At 43.8% G+C, this 6,598-nt stretch overlaps 1 long non-coding RNA gene across 1 annotated transcript in view; it reads left to right on the top strand.

Moving 5' to 3' along the window:
- The window catches only part of LOC112488497 (uncharacterized), a 2,583-nt gene extending 429 nt beyond the window's left edge, over nucleotides 1-2,154 (top strand). The window contains exon 2 of the long non-coding RNA XR_003052600.1: nucleotides 854-2,154. This is a non-coding gene — a long non-coding RNA (uncharacterized LOC112488497). The remainder of the gene's footprint in view (nucleotides 1-853) is intronic.
- Nucleotides 2,155-6,598: the final 4,444 nt, after the last annotated feature.

The raw sequence follows: 6,598 nt of genomic DNA on the forward strand, positions 1-6,598 counted from the left end.
GGTGTCTGTTCCAGGACTGTTGTAGCTAACGTTAGCTCTGGTGTCTGTACCAGGACTGTTGTAGCTAACGTTAGCTCTGGTGTCTGTACCAGGACTGTTGTAGCTAACGTTAGCTCTGGTGTCACCGCTCGGACAACTTTTTTTTATCATTTAATTCAAATTCAATTTTTCTTCTGGCTGATGAACAAAAATGAGGAGCATTAGTGCCACCTACAGGCTGCAGCACCTGCACCCGTGTTCCTGGTTAGCCAGAGACTGCGGGGTTGTCTCTGTTTTCTTGTTTTGGTTTCACATTTTGAAAACTAAAAGTTGATCAGAGCGTGTTTATTTTTCCAGCTGTTTTTCTGATTTTTCTGCTGCAGTGAAGAGAATGAAAAACAGCAGAGTCACTGCTGAGACAGGAAATAAAGAACAGTAGACAGAGAAATATTCAGAGGACGTCGAGTGTGTGTGTGTGTGTGTGTGTGTGTTCATCAAAACTTCATCTCTGAGCCACGGCTGTTGATGAATTAACACACACTGTTGGCAGTGGTTATTTTTCTTATAATTTATTAGATTCATGGAGAAAATCAGAGATTTTAGTTCAGACCAAAGTCCATGGAGAAAATCAGAGATTTTAGTTCAGACCAAAGTCCATGGAGAAAATCAGAGATTTTAGTTCAGACCAAAGTCCATGGAGAAAATCAGAGATTTTAGTTCAGACCAAAGTCCATGGAGAAAATCAGAGATTTTAGTTCAGACCAAAGTCCATGGAGAAAATCAGAGATTTTAGTTCAGACCAAAGTCCATGGAGAAAATCAGTGAAAAAATGGTTTTATTCCCATTTGAATTGTTTTTCTTTCATGTTTTTCAGATGTGACTTTGCAGCCAACGACGCTCCTGCTGGACTCCTACAAAAGGAGGGAAAGTGAATAATGGAGTAACATAATTTTTTAACAGAACCGCTGCAGAAATCTCTTTTTTTTTTTTTTGTTGCAATTTTTAAAATTTTTTGTTGGTTTTTTTTTTTTTTTTTGGTTCAACTTTCATTTTTGCACTGCAGGTAACGCACATCGTCTTTAAAGAACAGAAGTTGAAAACATACACAGCAGCATTAGAATCTGATGAATCTTTGAGGTTATTTGGGTGAAGGTTCATTAACAGCACTACCCCCTCCACCCCCCACCCCCCCCCCGCACCTGTTAGCAGTTAATATGATGTTTGAAGCCCACCTCAGACATTTCATGGTCTATCCAGCAGGGGGCGCTCATAGCAGAATTAAAGCTCAAAGATTGATTTGATCGTAAATATTTTGGCTTCGGTTCATTGCTAGCACTTTAGAGTCGAGACTTGGAGTCAAAGACTGTGACGATTTCTTTAGCGACGACGTTGTGCGTGACCTGTTCTGCTCCGAGGAGGTAACGCTGATGTGGACGAGGAGGGGCGAACTGGAGCACCGAGTGTGTGCCTGCAGCAGCAGCATGTGACTAAACCGACCAATCAGGACGGTCCATTTTAAAACTAAATCAAATGCCGAGTGCCAAAGCTGGATCTGCTGCGTCTCACGACACTTTAAAAACCGAGCGTTTTCTTTGTAAATAAGATCCATCTGTTTGTTTGTCTGTTTTTTTCACATATTGCTATGGATTTGTACAAATTTATGGGGAAAAAAATTTTGTTACATTTTTTTAAAAAATGGGAGCAAAACAAAACATCCCCACAAAAAAAAAATCCTCCTCCTTTTTTTCTCTCTTGTTTAAGAAACTGCCGCCAGAAATCCTTGGTTTTTTTCTTCCGTTTTTTTTTTTCTTTTTTTTTTTCCGTCTCTTTTTTTGGTCTGTTTGTTCGGATCCAGAACCACTAAACAAACAAACACGGACTTTTAATGAAACTGGACGAAAACACAAGAAAGTCAAACCACACCACAGTAGGAGAAACACTACAGTTGTGACTTCACTGGCGCTGGACTTCTGGTTCACTACTTCCTGTCTGGAGGAGGGGGGGGGAGGGGCTTCACTTCAATCCAATCAGATCCAAACAACACAAATAAGCACCTTTAAACCTTTTTTAAAACTGTTCTGAAGTGAAGTGCTATTACCATTGTTATTACTGTTGTTATTATTATTATTGTAGCCACTGTCGAAACCCTTTTTGAAGAAAAATCGAACTAGAAAATATTGAGAAAAAAAACCACATGAAAGGGAGAGTTGAGGTGAAAGTCATTACAGTGTGATTGTATGTGGTACTGACGCTGTACTACGCTAGTACACCCCCTCTGCCGCCGCCAGGTGGGTACGATAAGGTACTGCCACTCCAATACCAAAGTCCATTTAGAGAATGTGTGGACTCACAGTCCACTCCAATACCAAAGTCCATTTAGAGGAGATCAGAGGAGCTGCTGGTCCACTGCTGCCTCCTGTGGTCACTATTGTCTCTGTGAAGTAAAATCACTGATTTTCTCTATGGACTTCTTTATGGCAGAACGCTAACGCTGAGGTTATTATAGATATTCTTGGGTCAATCAGACTTTTTATTTGGTAGTTCTGCCAGCAGGGGGAGGTCATGGGTCACCCCCTCATGTAAACACACTAGAAGAACACACCTGAACTGTCCCTTTAACTTAAAGCTACACTTCCTGTTTGTCCGACAGTTCGTCACGGATATTTTTTTTTGTTTTCAAACAGATAACGGAACAAAAACAAACAACTACAAGACACAAACAACAGTTTTCAAACAAACGACAACAGAAACAAACACAGAAGGTTTTAACGCTAACGACTTTCATCAATTAAAACTAGCCGTCAGTTTAAAAAAAACACGTAAACCGCTCTCATGTCGCCTGGATATTCTCTATATTTCTGTCTTTCTGCTTCTCGCTCTATCACTTCCTGTCCTCCGTGTCTGTTAAGTTAGGCTCCGCCCACCATCGTACGTACCTGTTATAAACAAGAAAAGGAAATAAGTACTAATTTTTAACACTTCCACGTAGCTTTGCTAGTTTTAGTTTCAGTCGAGTTCTAACAAGAAAAAGAAATGGCTAAAATACACGCTACTTCCTGTCTGCGTTTTACCGACACTGTCGTGTTTCCTGCTCCAACTGAAACACAATGTTAAAAGAAAACATTTATCTTTACCCGTGCACGAGCGCACAGGGCTAACCTCAGCCGCAAACAGAGTCACTACGTCTGTGCGCGGTTTTAGCTGTAGCCCGAACGTTCGTACATTAGTCGCTTATTTTTTAGGTTCAACACTTTTTGCTGCTGCTTGTCTTTCTGCTTCATAAACAGAAAAAAAAAATACAGAAATTAGCGCCACTCAGAGGCGCCCTCTACTGGACCTTCAGCCTTACTATACTTCACACAGGCTTATTTTTGCAAAGTTTTAAGTCACTATTTTTCTGCTGAATCGTTGAATGTATTTACTTTTGGAAAAGTTTTGCTGGAAATTTGAATGTTTGAAAAGGACAAAGTTTAAAGACCAAGAAAAAAAAACAGCCACATTTCTGTGACCTTTGACCTGAAAGAGACACGGAACAAAAGACTACGTTTAACCTGTGTCTTAGCAGCGGCTAAAGAAACGTCAACCTTTAGACGACTTTAACAACAGGAAACAGAGGTTTGTACGTCACTCGCACAGACACGGGAGCTGCTGGTCCACTGCTGCCTCCTGTGGTCAGTTTGTGTCACTGACGTAAATCTAAATAAACCTCAGTGACACAACAACACATTTGATCTCAGTGATGGAGCGAAAACGGCCGGTTTCCTCCATGAGGTTTGGAGTGGACCGACTTCCTGTTTGTTCAACACTGAGGTGTTTCTCACACATTGGAGCTGACCTGATCCTGACCTCTGACCTCTGACCCCTGGTCCAGGAGTTCGTGGCTGAAAATGTTTCCTTGGTCTTTTTACCCCAGTGTCCTTTTTTTCACTGTGTTTTCTCTTGTTTAGACCTTGACAGAGTCAGAGTGCACATGGTCCACAGACCAACACCATCGTCAACAACACCGTCATCCACACCGTCGACAACAACCCCATCGACAACAACACCGTCAACACCATTGTCATCAACACCGTCAACACCATCGTCAACAACACCGTCATCCACACCGTCGACAACAACCCCATCGACAACAACACCGTCAACACCATTGTCATCAACACCGTCAACACCATCGTCAACAACACCGTCACCAACACCATCGACAACAACCCCGTCAACAACACCATCGTCAACAACACCGTCACCAACACCATCGACAACAACACCGTCATCAACACCATCGACAACAACAACATCTTCAACACCATCGTCAACAACACCGTCATCCACACCGTCGACAACAACCCCATCGACAACAACACCGTCAACAACCCCATCGACAACACCATTGTCAACAACACCGTCAATACCATCGTCAACAACACCATCGTCAACAACACCGTCATCCACACCGTCGACAACAACCCCATCGACAACAACAACATCTTCAACACCATCGTCAACAACACCGTCATCAACACCATCGACAACAACACCGTCAACAACCCCATCGACAACACCATCGTCAACAACACCGTCACCAACACCATCGACAACAACACCGTCAACAACCCCATCGACAACACCATCGACAACAACACCGTCAACAACCCCATCGACAACACCATCGACAACAACACCGTCGACAACAACACCATCGACAACAACAACAACACCATCAACAACATCATTAACACCATCACAGTTCACACCATCACAGTTCACACCGTCATCAACACGGTCAATTTAAATGTTAGTTAAATTGGTCAGAGAACAAAGTGCCCCCCGGTGGTCCTGGAGAGCAGGTGCACTCTGTTGAGGTCGGCTCTGCTCCATCACCGACTCCACCACCGCCGCCGCCGCTGCTTCTTCTTCTTCTTCTTCTTCTCCTGTTCATCATCGTCATCATCATCGTGGTGCTCGACCTGGACACAGAGACAGAACTGGAGTCCAGGTCAGACCCCGGTACCTGGTTCAGACCCAGACCCTGGTCCGGACCAGGTTCTTCTTCTGTTTCTGTGTCTGGGTTCCACAAAACAACCTGTTGATGTTCTGCTGTAAACAAACAATAAACAACAATAAAGAACCGCCTGTTTCAACAAGAACCACTGACTCCGTGTCACTGGACTGGACTGGACTGGCCCCGCCCTCCTGGTCCGGCCCCGCCCCTTGTCTGACTCCGCCCTCCTGCACCGGTGGAAAACACTGAGGTTGTTTCTGTTGAAGAACAAATGTTTAAAACATCAAATATTTGTTTCAATGACATAAAAATTAAGTCGCTAAAAAAACGAGTTTGACGCAAATGGATTATAATCGTAACAAATTAGCTAAAAGATAGTTAGCCGTGGAGAACGTCAGATGAACGACTCTGATAAACAGCGTTGAAAATTAAAGCTAAATTCTTCGTCTCTGTTACGATCGTTTTGGCTAACGTTCTTCTAACGTTGGAGACGGTAGACGATAAACCAGGAGACGTTTGTTTCTACGCTGATGACGCAGGTTCAAATAAGACAGACCACCCGGGAGCGCTGTTCTCTCTCGCCGCTCGTTCTCCGCACGGCTGTAATATCTGCTGAGCGTCCTCCGAGGAGACGCGTTTAAGACAAGCCCCGCCTCCAGAACAGAACGAGGACGAAGGGAGCTGTAAAAAAAATTAAGATTCAAATTAAAAATGAATCAAGAAGTGTGTGTGTGTGTGTGTGTGTGTTCAGTTGAACCCTGAGGTTCTGGATCTTACCTCAGATGTTTGGACCTGCTCCACTGCTCCACCGTGTGGCTGTGACACTGAAGTCAAAATGAAAACAAATCCAATGTGAATCACACAGGGGGCGCTGGTGAGTTCATTTAGTTGGACTTGATGCTGTGTTCAAGGCCCCGATGGAGCAGAGAAACTTCCTGACAGGAATAACGCCTGGTCTCCGTCTCTGCACTGAAACTCCAGGGATTTGAACCGGCAACTTAACACTGTTGTGTCTTTGAAAATGATCGACAGCGCCCCCTGTGGAGCGACAGCTGCACGTTTAAATCCTGCATCCAAATATTTGTCCTTCAACAGCAGAAAACCGAACCTTAACCACTGGTACTGATACCGCTGCAGGCGCCCCCTTGTGGCACTTGGTGAAACCTTTCACTGTGAGTCAAAAAAGTCAAAAACATTTTTGAAAATTCTGAAAAATAAAGAAGTCAAATGCAGCGAGTAAATCCCCGAGAAAGATCGACTTTTATTAAATACAGTAATCTGACCACTGGAGGCAGCAGCGGGCCAGCAGGTCCTGTGATTTTCTGGATGCTTTTTAAACTTTACACCCACGAACGCTGGAGTTTCCAGAGTGTCAGTGACAGCACCGTGGGAGACGAGTGTGAACTGCGTCTGTGTCGCCTCCAAAATGTGTGTGTGAGAAATCAAACCATTCACAGGAGAACACGCGTGCATGCGTGCGTGCGTGTGTGCGCGGGAACAAACACACACTCGACAGCTTTGGTCTCATTTCTCGTGTGAGTGTGATTTTCACGCTGAACTTTTCCACTTGTTCTTTGAGGAGACGAATTAAAAAAACACAGAAGTGAAAAATAAAACACA

Source organism: Cynoglossus semilaevis, chromosome 18 (assembly GCF_000523025.1).
Source record: "Cynoglossus semilaevis isolate Cse_v1.0 chromosome 18, Cse_v1.0, whole genome shotgun sequence".
In the NCBI taxonomy this organism is placed as follows: Eukaryota; Metazoa; Chordata; class Actinopteri; order Pleuronectiformes; family Cynoglossidae; genus Cynoglossus; species Cynoglossus semilaevis.